The sequence below is a fragment of the Tamandua tetradactyla genome, chromosome 10 (assembly GCF_023851605.1).
Source record: "Tamandua tetradactyla isolate mTamTet1 chromosome 10, mTamTet1.pri, whole genome shotgun sequence".
NCBI lineage: Eukaryota > Metazoa > Chordata > Mammalia > Pilosa > Myrmecophagidae > Tamandua > Tamandua tetradactyla.
Window position 1 is genome coordinate 97,633,165 of NC_135336.1, and position 22,291 is coordinate 97,655,455.

The following is a 22,291-nucleotide window of genomic DNA, read 5'->3' on the forward strand; positions in this document are numbered from 1 at the left end:
GTGTTTCATCATCTTTGCCTGTCATCTCTATATAATTTCAAACACTGTAACCTCTTTGTTTGATTTCATTCATGAGCTTCCTTAGTAGCCTTAGTCTCCATAACATTCCTTCTGTCCTTCCTATTCAATCTTTTATAAGTTTTTAATTCTGCCTAAATTATACTGTTGCTGGTTTCCCAGAGTCTTGTTGTTTAGCCATTTTATTTTGAACTCTTATTTCTGATTTATACTGCTGTTCGAAAGCTTTAGCCATTTTTAAATAAATTATGTTTTCATATGACCTGTGTCCATATTTTTTTAGTTACTTCTAATAGTCAATACATTATTTAGTTTATCTTAGTCTCTTTTTTTGTAATAAGGTTGAGTGGCATTTGTTTCATTTTTAAATGAGGTTTTGTTTTATACTTAATTAGGAAAACTTTCCTGAATGGATGAATGGTATAAAGTAAGATTTCCAGCTTTTCCTCCTAATATTATCCCAGAAGACTCAAAATTTAACCCATTTCTTAGAGCTAACCTTGGTTTGGGAGGGTTTCTGTCCTCACCTGCGTGTTTTCTTGAGCACTATGCTCCTTGATTTCTCAGGCTTTACTCTCATTTTTATGTGATATGTTTTTCTGTTGTAGCATTTGATAAGATTTCATAAAACGGGTTTCCTCTAAAACCTCTCATGCTCTCTGAGCCTCCTTTCTCCATTACTCCTGGTATTCCATTCGGCTCAATTTGATTTCTAAATCCAGCAACTCCCCTCAAGGTGAGTCTCTGCTCTGAAAGAAATAGTTTCTGAATACATCTGAGATCTTCAAGGATGGACCTCCACTGAGCTATATGGTCATTGGTGATTCCTCTCCGCTTCACTGCACTCATATTCAAATCAGAGCCCATGCAGATCCACCTAGGTGCTGTGAATACCCATGGGCACATACTGCCAGTTTCCACTCAATGTGAGAGTAAACTCTGAAAATCAGTATCTAGTGAACCAGAGTGCAGATAAACAAGTTCAAACAAGTTCACCTGAAAGAGAAAGGTGGCTTCCCAGATCATCAAGACCTAATCCACCTTTTGGGTAGAGAAATGTCTATTCACTTACTTTGCTAACCCCAAATTAATATTGCAGTAAGATCCCCCCAAATCCTTCTTCCTTCTTTTCTCCACATTGCCATTATGAGCTTCCTCTTCCAAGCAAACAATAATCTTTTCCAACTTACTGCAAACAAGCATAACCCTATGCTGTTACTAAAGCTACCGAGGGCCAAGATGACAGGTGCATTCATTTTCCATAGATTTTTTCAACTGAGTGTATTTTTACTGTACTTACTATTCTTGCCCTTAACAGAGGAAATGATATATAATAACTTCAATATGACTTATAAAGTAAAAATTTAATCAAACAAAAAGAATAGGTGAAGAAAAACATATTTGTAAATTCAGAGGGGAAGTAATTTGTATTTGTTAGATCTTAAAGGACAAGTAGATTTTGGCTGTTTTGAGGATATGAATGGGAAAGAGAAATCCAGTTAGAGCAGTATCCACTCGATATTTAGATAACAATGTTTCTATTTATCAACTACAAATCAAAGATGATACTCTTTGAATATCAATAGCAAACAGCCTTTGGACAATCTCATCCTACCATTACAGCCCTATTAGGTGTCAAACACCAGAACAATTTTATATTCAAAATCTACACAGGCAAAGGTCAGACTTCTGGGATTTGACCTTCTTATACTGAGATGAACATTTCATATTATAAACTACTCCATGAGACAGGGGCCAAGTTGGTGGCTTAGTGAGGTGTGGGATTTAGTTTGTCCTCCAAAGCAGCTCGTATATAGCCAGGAACAGTACAGAACAACTGCTGGGGCACAGCAGTGACCGGACACACAGTATACACCAGTCTGGACAAGCTTGACCAGCTAAGACCCAATACAGAACTGTAACTCCCCCAAGCCATGGACACTAGTGTCCCTTCTCAAGGGACATGGCAGGTTGGTTCCCCGAGGGGAAAGGAAACAGACTTTACTAGCAGCAAAGGCTAAAATCAACCAAGCTCCACTTGTGGAATTAATTAACAAATTCTGACTATTGAAAATAGGCCCCCAGCACAGAGGAACCTGAAATAAGAGCTAAAGGTACTAGGAGTTTTTGCCCTGGCAGAGTTGGGGGTGGGGCTGACAGAAAATAAAAACCAAAAACCTGAGGCATTTTGAGTTGGACACCACAAAAAGGGCTGAACCCATGGTCCTGGGAGATGGCAGAATAGAGGATCCCAGGAAGACAGCGGAATAGGATAGGTCGAGTTCAGACCTGCTCCAAGGAACAGCTAGAGAAGAGATGGGAAAGCAAATGAGATGGTGATTCCAGGGGGTAAGTGACCAGGAAGGTCTTCTACTCCACACTGGGAGGCTGGTTACAAAAGCTGAAGAATTGAGACGCAGAGATTCCGAGACTGTCCAGCTGGTCCAAACACCCTAATGCACCCCTTTGCAAACTGAAGACTGTTGTCCTCAGGAGTGCAAAGATGGGGAGACCAGTACTAGGAATGCTCTACCTCTGTGTCTCCCACACTGCACCCTGCTCCTGCACTCCAAAGTTAGCCTGAGCTGCACCACATACCCACAGCCCCTGCACCAGATCTCTACAACCCCGCAACACACACCCCATACTCAAAGGCACCAGTGTAGTATCCCCAACCTGTGCCTACAGCTGCGCTGCAATGCATCACCACACTGTTGTGTCCCATCCTGTGCCCCATATCCTGCTCCACACCCATCCCACAAATACAAAGCTTTAGACTACTGAAGGAAATAAACTTCCAAATTAAACCAATCAAGATATTCACATGCTGTGAAGATAGCAGATCACTGAGCATATCACAATGCAGACAGATATAACTAGGTCTAATGACCAAATTGAATACCAGAGGAGATGCAGATTTTGGAATAACTAATCAAAGATATTCATAAAACCCTACTAAACAAAATAAATGGGATGGATAATGAAATAATAGAAATCAAGAAAACACTAGAAGAGCATAAAGAGGAGTTTAAAAGAATAAATAGAAAAATAGCAGATATCACAGAGATTAAGGATGCTGTAGAGCAAATAAAAAACATACTTGAGACACACAACCACAGATTTGAAGAGGCAGAATAAATAATGAGTGATCTAGAGGACAGGACAACTGATTTTGAACACTCAAAACAACAAATGGCAAAAAGATGGAAAAATTTGAATTGGATCTCAGGGAAATGATGGACAAAACAAAGCGCACAAGTATGAGAATCACTGGTGTCCCAGAAGGAGAAGAGAGGAGTAAAGGACTAGGAAGATTAGTTGAGGACATAATGGGGGAAAACCTCCCAATCCTTATAAAGGGCATAAGTACACAAATCAAAGAAGCCCAATGAAGTCCAAACAGAATAAATCCAAATAGGCCTTCCCCAAGACACATACTAATCGGTCTATGAAATGTTGAAAAGCAGAAAATCCTGAAAGCAGCAAAAGAAAAACAATCAACTACATAAAAGAAAACCACATAAGACTGAGTTCGGACTACTCAACTAGCACCATGGAGGCAGGAAGGCAGTGGTATGATATATTTAGGATCCTGAAAGAGAAAGACTTCCAGTCAAGAATTTTGTACCTAGCCAAACTGTCCTTCAAAACTGAGGGAAAGATTAATGTTTTCACAGACAAACAAATCCTGAAAGAATTTGTCAACAAAAGAGCAGCCCTATAAAAAATACTAAAAGAAGTTTCCTGGCTGAAAAAAAAAAGACAGGAGAGGGAGGTCTGGAGGAGGGCATAGAAGTGAAGAGTACAGTAAGGGAAATTTAAAGGATAAAAAGACAAAGAGGGGTGGGCCATGGTGGCTCAGCAGGCAGAGTTATTTCCTGCCATGCCAGAGACCCAGGTTCATTTCCCTGTGCCTGCCCATGGGGGGAAAAAAAGAGAAAGAGAGAAACAGGGAAAAGAATATATAGATCTTACAAATAAAAAAAAAAAAAGATAAATGGTGCATTCAAGAAATGCCTTTTCCGTAACAACTTTGAATGCCAATGGACTAAACTTATCAATTAAAAGATACAGATTGGCAGAATGGATTAAGAGATACAATCCAGCTATATGCCACTTATAAAAGACTCACCTTAGACACAAGGATACAAACAGATTGAAAGTGAAAGGATAGAAAAAGATGTTCCATGAAAGTTGTAGCCAAAAGAAAGTAGAAGTAGCTATACTAAATTGGACAAAATAGGTTTTAATGTAAAGACATCATAAGAGACAAAGAAGGACACTAATTAAAGGGTCATAAGAGACAAAGAAGGATACTAATTAAAGGGTCAAATCACCAAGGAAATACAACCATTGTAAATGTTTATGCTCCCAATCAAGGAGCTCCAAAGCACATGAGACAGACATTCACAAAACTGAAGGGAACGATAGATATTTCAATGATAATATTAGGAGACTTCAATACACCATTCTCCTTTATAGATAGAACAATCAGACAGAAGATCAACATGAAAATAGAGAAGTTAAAAAACTTGATAAATATATTAGACCTAACAGACACATATTGATCATTGTACCCCAGAACATGAGGATATACATTCTTCTCTAGTGCTCATGGAACATTCTCCAGGATAGATCATAGGCTGGGGCACAAAACGGGTCTTTATAAATTTAAAAACACTGAAATTATTCAACACACTTTCTCAGATCACAATGGGATGAAGCTATATCTCAATAACCACCAAAGACTCATCTTAGACACAAGGATACAAATAGATGGAAAGTGAAAGGACGGAAAAAGATCTTCCACGCAAGTTGTAACCGAAAGAAAGCAGGAGTAGATATACTAATATCAGACAAACTAGACTTTAAATGTAAAGACATCATGAGACAAAGAAGGACACTATTTACTAATTAAAGGGTCAATTCACCAAGAAGATATAACAATCATAAATGTTTATGCCCCCAAACAAGGAGCTCCCAAGGACATGAGACAGACATTGGCAAAACTGAAGGAGTGATAGATGTTTCAACAATAACAGTAGGAGACTTCAATACACCACTCTCCTTTGTAGATAGAACAACCAGACAGAATTTCAACAAGGAAATAAAGAAATTAAATAACTTGGTAAATGAATTAGACCTAACAGACATATATAGGTCATTGCACCCCAAAGCACAAGGTTATACATTCTTCTCTAGTGCTCATGGAACATGCTCCAGGATAGATCATATGCTGGGGCACAAAACAGGTGTTTACAAATTTAACAACACTGAAATTATTCAAAGCATTTTCTCTGATCACAATGGGATGAAGCTGGAGCTCAATAACCACCAAAGAACAAGAACATTCACAAATATATGGAGATTAAATAACACACTCTTAAACAACCAGTGGGTCAAAGAAGAAATTGCTAGAGAAATAAGTAGCAATCTGAAGATGAATGAAAATGAGAATAAAACTTATGAGAATTTATGGGATGTGGCAAAGGCTGTACTGAGAGGGAAATTTATTGGCTTAAATGTGTATTTACAAACAAGAAAGAGCAAAAATCAAGGACTTACTGCTCACCTGGAGGAACTTGAGAAAGAACAGCAACCTAACCCCAAAGCAAATAGAAGAAGGGAAATAACAAAGTTTAAAGCAGAGATAAATGAATGGGAGAACAATAGAAAGAATCAATAAAACAAAAAGTTGGCTTTTTGAGAAAATCAATAAAATTGATGGGCCACTAGTAAGGCTGACAAAGAAAAAAGAGAGAAGATGCAAATAGACAAAATCAGAAATGAGACAGGGGTCATTACCACAGACCCTGAAGAAATAAAATAAATCATAAGAGGATATACTTGTGAACAACTATATGCCAACAAGCTAGACAATTTAGATGAAATGGACGAATTCCTGGAAACACACAAACAAGCTACACTGACTCAGGAAGAAATAGAAGATCTCAACAGCCCAATCAGAAGTAAAGAGATTCAATCAGACATCAAAATCTTCCTACAAAGAAAAGCCCAGGACCAGATGGCTTCACAGGGGAATTTTATCAAATATTCCAAAAAGAACTAACATCAATCCTGCTCAAACTTCTCCAAAAAATTGATGAAGATGGAACACTACCTAACCCATTTTATGAAGTTCACATCTCTTTAATACTAAAACTAGGTAAAGATGCTATAAGAAAGGAAAACTACAGGCCAGACTCCCTAAAGAACACAGATGCCAAAATCTCAACAAAATACTAGCAAATTGAATCAAACAACACTTTAAAAGATTTATACACCGTGACCAAGTGCGGTTTATACCAGGAATGCAAGGATGGTTCAACACAAGAAAATCAATTAATGTAATACAGCACATTAACAAATTGAAAGGGAAAAATCACATGATCATCTTGATTGATGCTGAAAAAGCATTTGACAAAATTCAACATCCTTTGCTGATAAAAACACTTCAAAGGTAGGAATTAAAGGTAGCTTTCTCAATACAATAAAGGCCAAATATGAAAAACCCACAGCCAGAATTGTACTTAATGGAGACAGCCTGAAAGCATTCCCCCTAAGATCGAGAACCAGAAAAGGATACCCTCAGTCATCTCTATTATTCAACATTGTACTAGAAGTTCTAGTGAGAGCAATCAAGGCAAGATGAAGAAATAAAATTCATCCAAATTGGAAAGGAAGAAGTAAAGCACTCATTATTTACAGATGACATGATACTATACTTGGAAGATCCTGAGAAATCTACAACAAAGTTACTTGAGCTAATAAACAAATTCAGCAAGGAGGCAGGATACAAAATTAATGTGCAAAAATCAGTAATGTCTCTATATACATGCAAGGACCTAACTGAGAAGTCAGTTAAGGAAAAAGAATTCATTCAAAATAGCAACCAAAAGAATCAAGAATAGGGATTTAAAGGATTTGTACACAGAAAACTACATAACATTGCTAAAAGAAATCAAAGTAGATCCAAATAGGTGGAAAGCATTCCCTGCTCAGGGATAGGTAGGTTAAATAGTTAAGATGTGAATTCTACCCAAATTGATCTACAGATTCAGAACAGTACCATTCAAACTTTCAACAACCTACTCTGAAGACTTGGAAAAGCTAAGTACCAAATTCATCTGGAAGGGAAAGAGACCCTGAATAGCTAAAAACATCATAAAAAAGAAGAATGAAGTGGGAGAATTAACACTTCCTGACTTTAAAACTTATGTAGGTAGTAGAGAAGCTTAGCCTACCTATACATATGCCTAAGATTTACTTTCTGGAGGACCTCTTTTGTTGCTCAGATGTGGCCTCACTCTCTCCAAGCCCAATTCTGCAAGTGAAATCATTACCCTCCCCTCTATGTGGGGCATGACATCCACGGACGAAAGTTTCCCTGGTTGAGTAAGAGATGACTCCCAGGGATGAGTCTGGCCGTGGGACCATGTGATCAGCAATGCCATCCTGACCAAAAGGGGGGAAAGAGGTGTCATAAATAAGGTATCAGTGGCTGAGAGAGTTCAAATAGAGTCGAGAGTTCAGTTAGACATTGCTACCTATCATAACTTGTCAAACCCCAACCAAAACCATTCCAGCTAATTCTAAAGCACACCCAGGGCATTATATATGATTCTACAAAGGTTCCATGCACTGGGGTAACATTCCAGAAATCTACAACCCCCAGATGGGTCCCTGGTCCAGATAAGTCCTGAAACCCAGAGGGGCCAGCTTCTCCAGAACTTCAGCTAGTTCCATCTCCCTACCCCACATTACTGACAGTCCTTCCCAACATGGAAAAGTTAGGATGGGCATAGTCCAAATACCCCTAAAGAGTGGGAGGAATATCAAAGGTGACAGTGAAGTTATACAAAGAAGTTAGTGTTTAAGAAATGAGTATGACTGCTGAATCATTATATTGATATTTCTTTTAGTCTCCAGTATCTTAGAGCAGCTGGAAGTAAAACCCTTAAGTTGTGGAATTGTAACCCATACAAACTCTGATATCTGTTCTATAACTAATTGTTGCACTGTGCTTTGAAATTTACTGTGTTTTTGTATATATGTTATTTTTCACAACAAAAAAGTCGATTGGGATGATAAATCTATCTTTAAATTTATTCTTTCCAACCTCCTATATTCTGGAGCAACTAGAAGGAAAAGTCAGAGATGATGACATGGTAGCCCATGACAAACTCTGGGATCTGTCCTGTAACTACTTGTTGAAGAGTGCTTTGAAAACCGTTGCTTTTTTCTTTCTTTGCTTTGAATATATTGTACAATTTTTGTATATATTATACAATTAAAAAAAAGGCTTCTCCATGAAGTACCAAGACAGCACCTGTGAATGGACTGCTCTCTTGTTTGACAGGTGGACCAACATTACAGGCCAATTGTAGAGATTACTCAAAAGGTGCTGGTATTTTATCAAGGTACAGATTCCATAAAGGAAAGCATACAACTAAAATGAGTATCAGAGTGTAACCAATTGCTTTCATGCGTCCCTCAAATGAGAATAATCCTGGAAGAGGGGTAACAGTTCCATGCACTGTTACCCCAGTGCATGGAACCTTTACCTCCAATTCTAAGGCTGGATACTTTTTCCAACTTGGTTAGACACAATGTTGAGGAGCAAAGTGTGTGTTCCCTAGTACTCTGCTCTTATCCCCGAGACACACACGCGCGCACGCGCACACACACACACTAAGGGAAGCAGGATGGCGGTGTTGGGTATTGTCAGTGACAGAGTCCAGAAGTACACAGGGCAAGGAGATGTTATCTTCAAATTAAAAATCGCATTGGGCCAAGGGACTTTGGAGTTTTACAAGATGAGAAACACCTAGAGTACCTGTTACATGCTTTGTATTGTTTTGATAGTCACTGCAGAGACCTTCACACCTGCTGAAATATTTTGGGAGAGAATGAAAGTCTCCATTTCAGTTCTGAATTTCTGCATATTTGACCGCGCGGCGCCAGGACACGAGGAGGGAACGGCGGTGGAGCAGGCGGACGCTGGGGGAGCTTTTACCTGACACAAAGAGCCTGGCGCTGTTGCTCTGCCTCGTCTCTCCGGTGTAGCGGTGCCGCGTGACACAGCGGTAGTTATAGAGCCCGTCCTCATTCTGCACATCTTTAATATACAAGGCTCCCGTGGATGTGATGAGAAATCTAGATCCTGAAACACAGAAAACAACTGCCTGACTAAATTGGGATAAAAGGGGTGCACGGGTGGTTGGGTGGTAGAATGCTCATCATCCAGGCAGGAGACCTGGGAAGGACCAGGCCCTTCACGGACCACGCCCCCCCTGCAAAAAAAAAAAAAAAAATGAGAATAAAAGGAACCTAACCACATAAAGTCATGGAATGGTTTTTTCCACTCACCTCAAGAAACCTCAAACGTTACCAAATAGAAGTGTGTGTTATGCAAAGTATCCAAACTATTTTAATGTATTTAAATTTTTAAACTCGCTCAAATTAGAGTTTTTTTTATAAAGTATGCTATAGAATAACTATACTCTTAGCAAATCTAATATCATAAATTATTTTTAGGTCAGGTACTTGTCTTATAACAACAGAATTGGTACCTAAGAGGTACAGTGTTAATGTAGCACATTATTATGAGTTTTTGATTGTCACTTTTCTCCTTGAATGCCACAAGTTTAAGGGAGTATTAACTTAGTTTCAAAAATTTCTACCTCCTGAAGGTACAAACTCCTGCTTCAGTTTGAACTATGTCATTAAAGCACAAAAATGTTAGCTTATAAAGCTACAAGATATTGCACAAACTCCTGAGGAAAGACTAGGGTCTTCTCTCATAATAATAACCAAAATTTACTGCATTATTCTAAGACAAAGAACAATTCTTCCTATGTTCATCATTTTCAAGAACTCTGCCATTTTTAATAACTGATTTTAAAGTGAGTATTCAAATAATAGGCAAGCACTGTTTTCATGCCAGGGAGATAAAAGTCAAGCTCAGCCATGTCCCTTTCACACAGGGGACCTGCAATTTGTTTTCCTTTTCAACTGCGGTTATAGTAAGATGACCAAATTGAATAAGGTATTAAGCTTTGGTTTAAGGATAATGATGGTTTTTAACTTTATAACTGAGAGCTCTAAATATAATTTTTCTTGTTTAGTTATAATTTTATGATAAACTAAATAAAGGTAAAGAGTGGCCCTGAGAGTCAGCCAATGCCCCTCTGCAGAGGTGGCAGCCCTCTCTTCATGCCAGTCTATGAAACTTTTTTGTATCATTTGAAAACAAATAATAAAAGAAGGTGATTGTTATGTGTGTTTTAGTATTTGTCAAAGAAACAAAATCACACTATCTTTCTAGTGAAATGTATCACACTCAGAAAAGTTTCATAGACTATCATTTTTGTATTTAAAAGGAACTGGTGATTAAAGCATATCTAGAATAAAAATATTCTAGATATTTTTGCTTCATCCTCCTCTCCCCGAAAGATGGCAACTAAAAATACCTTGTTGCACTTGTCATGTCATCACACTCTAAGCCTTTCTTATCAGTACACATTGTAAATAATTGAAACATTTTCTCTTTCTATATATTTTGCATACTTACAGAATGCTTTAATCACCAGTTCCTTTTAAATACAAAAATGATAGTCTATGAAACTTTTCTGAGTGTGATACATTTCACTAGAAAGATAGTGTGATTTTGTTTCTTTGACAAATACTAAAATACGCATAACAATCACCTTCTTTTATTATTTGTTTTCTTAAGGATCAGTTGAAACTTCCTTTGTTTTATTTCAATAAGAATTATCAGGAGCCTTTACTCCATTCTTCTGAAGTTTCAAATATACAAATTGTCTCCATCCTTGGTCACTGCCTGGCAATCCAAAATGTGTGAGTGATATGCTTTCCTCCTGGACCAGTTTCTCAGATAAAAGAAATATGGCCTATAATTCCTGGTGCAAGGGAAGAGCAACTCAAAAGGAGGTGGATATGAAAACATCCGTTAAAGGACATGAAACAAGATTGATCTAACATAAGCGTCTTTAAAAAAGAAAAATTCATCATGCAAAGTTGCATAAAATATAGTTCAGCACCATTTAAACTTAACTTTTAAACAATTCCATATCTGCTTATTTTAAATTATACTGTACATATGGTAACTAGAATTGCTGGGAAAAACATCACCTTATACTGAATATTCTAGATATTTTTGCTTCATCCTCCTCTCCCCGAAAGATGGCAACTAAAAATACCTTGTTGCACTTGTCATGTCATCACACTCTAAGCCTTTCTTATCAGTACACATTGTAAATAATTGAAACATTTTCTCTTTCTATATATTTTGCATACTTATAGAATGCTTTAATCACCAGTTCCTTTTAAATACAAAAATGATAGACAGATGAGGGTGACAAAAAAAGAGAATGTATGTGAGTCCTGTCCCCTCTCTAACAAGGAGTATTTTCATTCCACCTGACAGGCCATCAGCAATGACACAGTGTAAATGAAAAGCATTCTGTGTACTGTCCTTCAGAAGGGTTACAAATGCACAAGGTGGGAACGCCATGCATCTATTACCCTGCTGATCCCTGAGCACAATCAATTAAACACTCACTTTACGGCTGTAAAATCTGACTTTTTTATATATATATATATACACTCAATGGGTAAAATGCAACAAAATATGTATATAGGACCTTCTCCCCAATCCTGTGAAGACATGACCTTATTTGGAAATAGAATCTCTGAAGATATGATTAGTTAAGGCCAAACCGGAGTGGGGTGGGCCCTGATCCGATGTGACAGGTGTGCTGATGAGATTTCAGCTCAGACTTTGAGCGACAGGGGAGAAAGCCATCTGCCTGCGGGGTGGAGTTAGACAGCATAGCCACAAGCCAAGGAGCCCCAAGGGTACTGGGGACCACAGAAGGTGGAGGAGGCCAGGAGGGACCCTTCCCTGCAGGTCTCAGAGGGCACAGACCCTGCCCACACCTGATTTTGGATGCTGGTCTCCACAACTGAGAGATGATAAGTTTTTATTGTTCTCAGCCGCCCAAGTTTGGTATGTTTTTATGGCAGCTCTAGGAAACGAACACACTCACCTGTCTAACCAGCTAAATGAGTCTCTCTTAAGACATTTTTTCAGAAGAACCTGCGCCATTTTTGTCCTCTGCTCAAACATTCCTTGAGATGTTTATAGGAATGGAAAAAGAGTTGACTAAATTATTTCTTTTTGAACTGTTTCCACCAGGCCCTTCATTTCTCATTGAAACTCATCTTGAAATTGATGTGCATTTTAAAATATAAAATAAGATGAAGAGTAGAAGCTTTCGGTTAAGAAAGGGACATGGACACAGTCTCAGCTGCCCAGTGGGTGGAATTCTCAGGGGATGCTGAAGGGCAAGGCAAAATCATGAAAACACTAGTTGTCTTGGCTCCATAATGACAGGGAATCATTTTCACTGCACCTTGACTTGCCACTGCACACCACTTCCTGCCTTACGCCATGTGGTGGATGGGACTATGTGTCCAAACAAACACACATGCTTACTCTTCACCCATGTCCCTGTGGGTGTGAATCCAGTGTAAATAGGTCCTCTTTAAGATGCTATTTTTCGTTCAGGTGTGGCCCAACCGAATGAGTGTGTACCTTCATCTTGATTATTGGAGGCCCTATCAAGAGGACCTGGAAGTCACAGAAGCCAGGAAAGGAGAGGACGCGGCTCTGTAACAGGAGGTAAAAATACAAGCCAAGGAACCTCAAGGATTGCCAGCAGCCAGAACACACAGGCCCAGGGAGAAAGCATGGCCTTGCCTACACCTTGATTAAAGATTTCAGCCTCAGAAACTGAAAGTGAATAAATTCCCATTGTTTAAGCTAATCCATGGTGTAGTATTTGTCAGAGCAGTGCAGCAAACTAAGACGTATCACCAGATATCTTGAAATGATTGGAATACATGGTTTGTTCACATACTTACACCGAATAAAAGAATGTGCTTCCAATAAAGTAGGTAAAGATACAAATTATTGGTATTATTAAACTGAAACCACACAAACTCTCTCATTGTGTTTCTCAAAAGCACAGCCTTGATTATCCAGAACCTTCTTATAACACAGAACTGTGAAAAGCCACAATTTTGAAGTATCATTATTTACATTGGAAAACAATTAGTGTTTTGGATGGAAAATTTCTAAAATATGGCTAATACTATTTGCCATCTTAAACACATTGCAAATCAGAGTTACCTAAACAATAATGAACTAATTTTGGATTCAGGATCACCATTGTGGACAGCAATTATCAAGGTATGCTGCCCAGAACCTATCTGGGCTTCTCAAGGTGCATTAAATCACCCCAAGGGTGTCAGGTATTTTAAATCCCTAAGCCTGCTTTTGAAGGTTTCCTGCTCCCTCCTTTGCTGTCAGGTTGTTAATGTCACTTCTCTCTGCTGTCAGAACCCTCTGTCAACAGGTTTACAATGCGACACATGAAGTTGGCAAGAGTTAGAAACTAGAGTTAAATAATAAATCTGTTAGAAGGTTTATAGGTGTACCTCAGAGATATTGCAGATTCACTTCCAGACCACTGCAATTAACTGAATATCACAATAAAGCAAGCCACACAATTTTTTTTGTTTTGAAGTACATATAAAAATGATGCCTATACTATACTGTCATCTATTAATTCTGTAATGGTCTTATGTCTTGACAAACAATATGCAGACCTTAATTAAGAAGGCTGTGTGTGCTCTTTTTGCTGGTGGAGGATCCTGCCTTGACCTGGATGGCTGCTGACTGATTCGTTGGTGGTTTCTGAAGGTTGGGTGGGTGTGGCAATTTTAAAAATAAGACAATAAAGTTTGCTACATTGACTGACTCTTCCTTTCATGAAAGCTTTGTCTGTAGACTACAGTGTTGTTGAGAGCAATTTCCCTACAGTAGAATTTCTATCAAAATTGGAGTAAATCCCTTCAAATTGTCACTGCTGAATCTAGTCCATGTACCATTCTAAATCCTTTGTGTCATCTCAACACTGTTCACAGCATCTTCATCAAGAGTAAAGTTCATCTCAAGAAACCACTTTCTTTGATCATTATAAGAAATAACTCTTCATACATTAAAATTTTATCATGAGATTGAATCAATTCAGTCACATCTACAGGATTCACTTCCAATTCTAATTCTCTCACTCCTGTCTCCTCGAGGTCACCTGCATCCTGGCTGCAAGCCTCAAGGGCCCCACCTCCTGTGGTCAGAGGGTCAGTGGCAGAGAGGGTACCAGAAACCTTGAGACCACCCTCAACCTTGGGACCCACTGGGGCCTTGCCCATCATCATGGGCTTTGGTCCCCGGGACTGTATTGTCTCTGGGGGCGGGGTTGGGGAGGGCAGGACAGTCTTTCCAGTCCAGCTCATGACAAGTGAAGAAGACTAAAAGTGTCCAAGGCTGTGTATGGCTTTGATTAGTCCACATCTGACCAACTTAAAAGAGCCCAGGTGACATTCGCCATTACAGGTCAGATCATTAATTTCCCAATTAGCAATGCAGCCACTCTGTCCTGAACCGCCACTCTAGGCCTGCCTCCACTTGGCCTGACTAGCTATGGGAGTTGTTGGTAAAGCTAAAACTTAATCCTTCACTACCCCTCTCCTTTGTAAGCTTGGAGACATTTTAGAGTTCCATCAATTTCTCATTGTCCCTAAATGCCCCACCTCTTCTAAGGAGAGATCTTTTTCACTCCTTTGGGGGCACTTCACTCACTTTGAGGACACATTTCACTAGTAAATGCAGCTAGTGTTTGCCCCTTGTTTTCTGCGAGGCCCGTCCTAAATTGAGGCCTCTTGGCATCCCAAAGGAGATCCTTAGGCAAGTAAACCCGTCTCTATAGGATAAAGGCATATTCCTTTTCACCCTGAATCTCAATCTTTTAAATAGCAAAGACTTAAGAATAAGATTCACATCCTGCTCACTTAAATAGTACTGCCCCAAGGGTTTCAAAACAACCCCAAATCTTTAAAAATACCTCAACAGCAGACCTTACTAACCTCCAACTACCTCAAAGTACAATCTTGCAATATTTTTGTGAAATAACATCCCTAATATGAAAATGAATTTTGTTTGTTATAGTCATTGCTAACTGAATGACTATAGAAAGTCACAGAAAGTTAAAAAAAGTAAATTTCTCAGTCATTTCTGAGAACAAGCCCTAAGTGGATAAGGAAAGTTGCAAAAGTTTGAGAAAGTGAATTTTATAGCTAATTGCAAAAACCCCAAATAGATGTGGAAAGTTGTGGAAAGCTTAAAAAATAAGTTTTCTTTATAGTCATGCTGACTACAAGAAGTTATAAAGACTTCATAAAAATAAATTCTGGGGGACTTCCGGAGAAGATGGCGGCTTAGTAAGACACGCAGATCTTAGTTCCTCCTCCAGAACAGCTACTAGGGGAGTAGAAACGATACAGAACAGCTCCCAGAGCCACGACAGAGATCAAAAAGACAGCGTACCCCATCCTGGAACGGCTGACTGGCTGAGAGAACCCGCTTTGGTGAGATCGCCAAGGGGCGCGGGCTTCACTGGGAGGGGCGGTAAGTGGCCGGAGTTCCTCCCTTCCCCCTTCGCGGGCTGGCTGGGAGAATTGGACAGGCGGTCCCCTCAAACCGCGGTGGCTGGCGCCCCCACCACGCGCAGCCCCCCGGACCAACTGAGAGAACTGGATCGGAAATCCCCAGGCCGCGGAGAACGGTGACGGGGGGGGGCCCTTCCAAACACGTGACTCCCCAGGAACGGTGCACTTTCCCGGGTGGGCCGCGGCAGCTGGCGCCCTCCCGCCACGCTTGGCGCCCCGAGCCGACTAGGAAATTCGGACGGGCGCTCTCCCGGGCTGCGGCGGCCGGCGACCCTCCCCGCGTTCGGTCCCTGGGCCGGCTGACACTCTTCCAAGCCGCTTCGGCTGGCGAACCTCCCCAACGGCAAGAGTTTTCCAAAGTTAAAGGAACCACAGCACCTTTTACTGGTGGGACCCACAGAAAAACGTGTGCCACGAGCGCCACCTACTGGGCAGGATAAGAAAAACAGATCCCAGAGATTTCACAGAAAAATCTTCCAAATTGTTGGGTCCAGCACCCAGGGAAATCTGACTAAATGCCCAGACGCCAGCAGAAGATAACGGATCATGCTCAAAAAACTGAAAATATGGCCCAATCAAAGGAACAAACCAATAGTTCAAATGAGATACAGGAGCTGAGACAACTAATGCTGAGTATACGAACAGAAATGGAAAACCTCTTCAAAAACGAAATCGATAAATTGAGGGAGGACATGAAGAAGACATGGGATGAACAAAAAGAAGAAATAGAAAAACTGTAAAAACAAATCACAGAACTTACAGAAGTGAAGGATAAAGTAGAAAAGATGGAAAAAACAATGGATACCTACAATGATAGATTTAAAGAGACAGAAGATAGAATTAGTGATTTGGAGGATGGAACATCTGAATTCCAAAAAGAAACAGAAACTATCCGGAAAAGAATGGAAAAATTTGAACAGGGTATCAGGGAACTCAAGGACAATATGAACTGCACAAATATACGTGTTGTGGGTGTCCCAGAAGGAGAAGAGAAGGGAAAAGGAGGAGAAAAACTAATGGAAGAAATTATCACTGAAAATTTCCCAACTCTTATGAAAGACCTAAAATTACAGATCCAAGAAGTGCAGCACACCCCAAAGAGATTAGACACAAATAGGCATTCTCCAAGACACTTACTAGTTAGAATGTCAGAGGTCAAAGAGAAAGAGAGGATCTTGAAAGCAGCAAGAGAAAAACAATCCATCACATACAAGGGAAACCCAATAAGACTATGTGTAGATTTCTCAGCAGAAACCATGGAGGCTAGAAGACAGTGGGATGATATATTTAATTTACTAAAAGAGAAAAACTGCCAACCAAGACTCCTATATCCAGCAAAATTGTCCTTCAAAAATGAGGGAGAAATTAAAACATTCTCAGACAAAAAGTCACTGAGAGAATTTGTGACCAGGAGACAAGCTCTGCAAGAAATACTAAAGGGAGCACTAGAGTCAGATACAAAAAGACAGAAGAGAGAGGTATAGAGAAGAGTGTAGAAAGAAGGAAAGTCAGATATGATATATATATATAATACAAAAGGCAAAATGGTAGAGGAAAATATTATCCAAACAGTAATAACACTAAATGTTAATGGACTGAATTCCCCAATCAAAAGACATAGATTGGCAGAATGGATTAAAAAACAGGATCCTTCTATATGCTGTCTACAGGAAACACATCTTAGACCCAAAGATAAACATAGGTTGAAAGTGAAAGGTTGGGAAAAGATATTTCATGCAAATAACAACCAGAAAAGAGCAGGAGTGGCTATACTAATATCCAACAAATTAGACTTCAAATGTAAAACAGTTAAAAGAGACAAAGAAGGACACTATCTACTAATAAGAGGAACAATTCAACAAGAAGACATAACAATCATAAATATTTACGCACCGAACCAGAATGCCCCAAAATATGTAAGGAATACACTGCAAACACTGAAAAGGGAAATAGACACATATACCATAATAGTTGGAGACTTCAATTCACCACTCTCATCAATGGACAGAACATCTAGACAGAGGATCAATAAAGAAATAGAGAATCTGAATATTACTATAAATGAGCTAGACTTAACAGACATTTATAGGACATTACATCCCACAACAGTAGGATACACCTTTTTCTCAAGTGCTCATGGATCATTCTCAAAGATAGATCATATGCTGGGTCACAAAGCAAGTCTTAACAAATTTAAAAAGATTGAAATCATACACAACACTTTCTTGGATCATAAAGGAATGAAGTTGGAAATCAATAATAGGCAGAGTGCCAGAAAATTCACAAATACGTGGAGGCCCAACAACACACTCTTAAACAACGACTGGGTCAAAGAAGAAATTGCAAGAGAAATTAGTAAATACCTCGAGGCGAATGAAAATGAAAACACAACATATCAAAACTTATGGGACGCAGCAAAGGCAGTGCTAAGAGGGAAATTTATTGCCCTAAATGCCTTATTAGAAAAGAAGAAAAGGCAAAAATGCAGGAATTAACTGTCCACTTGGAAGAACTGGAGAAAGAACAGCAAACTAATCCCAAAGCAAGCAAAAGGAAAGAAATAACAAAGATCAGAGCAGAAATAAATGAATTTGAAAACATGAAAACAATAGAGAAAATCAATAAGACCAGAAGTTGGTTCTGTGAGAAAATCAATAAGATTGATGGGCTCTTATCAAGATTGACAAAAAGAAGAAGAGAGAGGATGCAAATCAATAAGATCAGAAATGGAAGAGGAGACATAACTACTGACCTCACAGAAATAAAGGAGGCAATAACAGGATACTATGAACAACTTTACGCTAATAAATAGAACAATTTAGATGAAATGGACGGGTTCCTGGAAAGACATGAACAACCAACTTTGACTCAAGAAGAAATAGATGACCTCAACAAACCAATCACAGGTAAAGAAATTGAATTAGTCATCCAAAAGCTTCCTAAAAAGAAAAGTCCAGGACCAGACGGCTTCACATGTGAATTCTACCAAGCATTCCAGAAAGAATTAGTACCAACTCTCTTCAAACTCTTCAAAAAAATCGAAGTGGAGGGAAAACTACCTAATTCATTCTATGAAGCCAACATCACCCTCATACCAAAACCAGGCAAAGATATTACAAGAAAAGAAAACTACAGGCCAATCTCTCTAATGAACATAGATGCAAAAATCCTCAATAAAATTCTAGCAAATCGTATCCAACAACACATTAAAAGAATTATACATCATGACCAAGTAGGATTCATCCCAGGTATGCAAGGATGGTTCAACATAAGAAAATCAATTAATGTAATACACCATATCAACAAATCAAAGCAGAAAAATCACATGATCATCTCAATTGATGCAGAGAAGGCATTCGACAAGATTCAACATCCTTTCCTGTTGAAAACACTTCAAAAGATAGGAATACAAGGGAACTTCCTTAAAATGATAGAGGGAATATATGAAAAACCCACAGCTAATATCATCCTCAATGGGGAAAAATTGAAAACTTTCCCCCTAAGATCAGGAACAAGACAAGGATGTCCACTATCACCACTATTATTCAACATTGTGTTGGAGGTTCTAGCCAGAGCAATTAGACAAGAAAAAGAAATACAAGGCATCAAAATTGGAAAGGAGGAAGTAAAACTATCACTGTTTGCAGATGATATGATACTATATGCCGAAAACCTGGAAAATCCACAACAAAACTACTAGAGTTAATAAATGAGTACAGCAAAGTAGCAGGTTACAAGATCAACATTCAAAAATCTGTAGCATTTCTATACACTACTAATGAACAAGCTGAGGGGGAAATCAAGAAACGAATCCCATTTACAATTGCAACTAAAAGAATAAAATGCCTAGGAATAAATTTAACTAAAGAGATAATAAACCTATATAAAGAAAACTACAAAAAACTGTTAAAAGAAATCACAGAAGACCTAAATAGATGGAAGGGCATACCTTGTTCATAGATTGGAAGACTAAATATAGTTAAGATGTCAATCCTACCTAAATTGATTTACAGATTCAATGCAATACCAATCAAAATCCCAACAACTTATTTTTCAGAAATAGAAAAACCAATAAGCAAATTTATCTGGAAAGGCAGGGTGCCCCGAATTGCTAAAAACATCTTGAGGAAAAAAAACGAAGCTGGAGGTCTCGTGCTGCCTGACTTTAAGGCATATTATGAAGCCACAGTGGTCAAAACAGCATGGTATTGGCATAAAGATAGATATATCGACCAATGGAATCGAATAGAGTGCTCAGATATAGACCCTCTCATCTATGGACATTTGATAAGGCAGTCAAGCCAACTCACCTGGGACAGAACAGTGTCTTCAATAAATGGTGCCTAGAGAACTGGATATCCATATGCAAAAGAACGAAAGAGGACCCATATCTCACACCCTATACAAAAGTTAACTCAAAATGGATCAAAGATCTAAACATTAGGTCTAAGACCATAAAACAGTTAGAAGAAAATGTTGGGAGATATCTTATGAAACTTACAATTGGAGGCGGTTTTATGGACCTTAAACCTAAAGCAAGAGCACTAAAGAAGGAAATAAATAAATGGGAGCTCCTCAAAATTAAACACTTTTGTGCATCAAAGAACTTCATCAAGAAAGTAGAAAGACAGCCTACACAATGGGAGACAATATTTGGAAATGACATATCAGATAAAGGTCTAGTATCTAGAATTTATAAAGAGATTGTTCAACTCAACAACAAAAAGACAGCCAACCCAATTACAAAATGGGAAAAAGACTTGAACAGACACCTATCAGAAGAGGAAATACAAATGGCCAAAAGGCACATGAAGAGATGCTCAATGTCCCTGGCCATTAGAGAAATGCAAATCAAAACCACAATGAGATATCATCTCACACCCACCAGAATGGCCATTATCAACAAAACAGAAAATGACAAGTGCTGGAGAGGATGCGGAGAAAGAGGCACACTTATCCACTGATGGTGGGAATGTCAAATGGTGCAACCACTGTGGAAGGCAGTTTGGCGGTTCCTCAAAAAGCTGAATATAGAATTGCCATACGACCCAGCAATACCATTGCTGGGTATCTACTCAAAGGACTTAAGGGCAAAGACACAAACGGACATTTGCACACCAATGTTTATAGCAGCGTTATTTACAATTGCAAAGAGATGGAAACAGCCAAAATGTCCATCAACAGACGAGTGGCTAAACAAACTGTGGTATATACATACGATGGAATATTATGCAGCTTTAAGACAGGATAAACTTACGAAGCATGTAATAACATGGATGGACCTAGAGAACATTATGCTGAGTGAGTCTAGCCAAAAACTAAAAGAGAAATACTGTATGGTCCCACTGATGTGTATCGATATTCGAGAATAAACTTGGAATATGTCATTGGTAACAGAGTCCAGCAGGAGTTAGAAACAGGGTAAGATAATGGATAATTGGAGCTGAAGGGATACAGACTGTGCAGCAGGACTAGATACAAAAACTCTAAAATGGATAACACAATAATTCCTAATTGTAAAGTAATCATGTTAAAACACTGAATGAAGCTGCATCTGAGCTATAGGTTTTTTTTATTGTTGTTGTTTTTTTGTTTTTTGTTTGTTTTTGTCTGTCTGGTTGGTTTCTTTTTTTATTATTATTATTACTTTTATTTTTTTCTCTATATTAACATTCTATATCTTTTTCTGTTGTGTTGCTAGTTCTTCTAAACCGATGCAAATGTACTAAGAAACGATGATCATGCATCTATGTGATGATGTTAAGAATTACTGATTGCATATGTAGAATGGTATGATTTCTAAATGTTGGGTTAATTTCTTTTTTTTCTTTTTTCCATTAATTAATAAAAAAAAAGATACCATTAAAAAAATAATAATAAATAAATTCTGTCTTAGTCAATGGTGCTTTCTGTTAAACTGCTCTTAATGAAAAATTACAAAAAAATTTTCTTAGCCATCTAAGTACCGTACCTAGAAAATAGGTTTATATCAGATCAAAATAATATTCTTACTGATGTTTATGTTAAACTTATTGTCCTTTATTTCAAAAGATAACTCTTTTAACTGCTAAAGGAAAGTGTTACAAAGATTTATTCTTTCACTTTGTAAAAGTAAGGTGCTAGACTAGTTTAATATATTACACAGAAAGTATTTAAGAAATAGTACAATAATTCAAAAAGTGTTCAATCCTTCTATTAAGCTAAACGTTATTCATGTATTTAAACATTGTTTAAAATTCCTAAAAACTTTACACTATCCATGTCATATTTAAATATTGATCTGTATCATGTTAAAAGTTACAAATCACAAAAACAACCTCATTTACTTGTCTGTTATATCTACTTTACTCTAAAGCTTCTGTAAAAATTCATGTGGTCAGCTGTAAGTCAAAAAGGGACTACAAAAAGGGACTACAAAAAAGCAACATGGTAAGTATTTAAATTATGTTCTATCTGGCAATTATCAACCCTAATAAATGTGTAAAGGTAAAACAGGACAAAACTTCTGCTGTAGTTTGTGGTTAATGACCCCAATTTAAAAAAAAACTGTAAATGTTTTTGTTTCTGAAAGAAAATTAATTTTAAAATGCTTATAAAAATTAAAGGTTAAAGTGTAAGCTCTTACAACAATCACATTTACTCCTACGCTTTAACTGTTATTTCTAAATTCTGAGAT

General features: G+C 38.2%; 1 protein-coding gene across 1 annotated transcript in view; it reads right to left on the bottom strand.

Annotated features, from left to right (window-relative positions):
* The window catches only part of DSCAM (DS cell adhesion molecule), a 696,179-nt gene that overhangs the window by 325,600 nt on the left and 348,288 nt on the right, over nt 1–22,291 (bottom strand). The window contains exon 3 of the mRNA XM_077118949.1: nt 9,035–9,181. The gene's annotated coding sequence lies outside the window, so the exon portion shown is untranslated. The remainder of the gene's footprint in view (nt 1–9,034; nt 9,182–22,291) is intronic.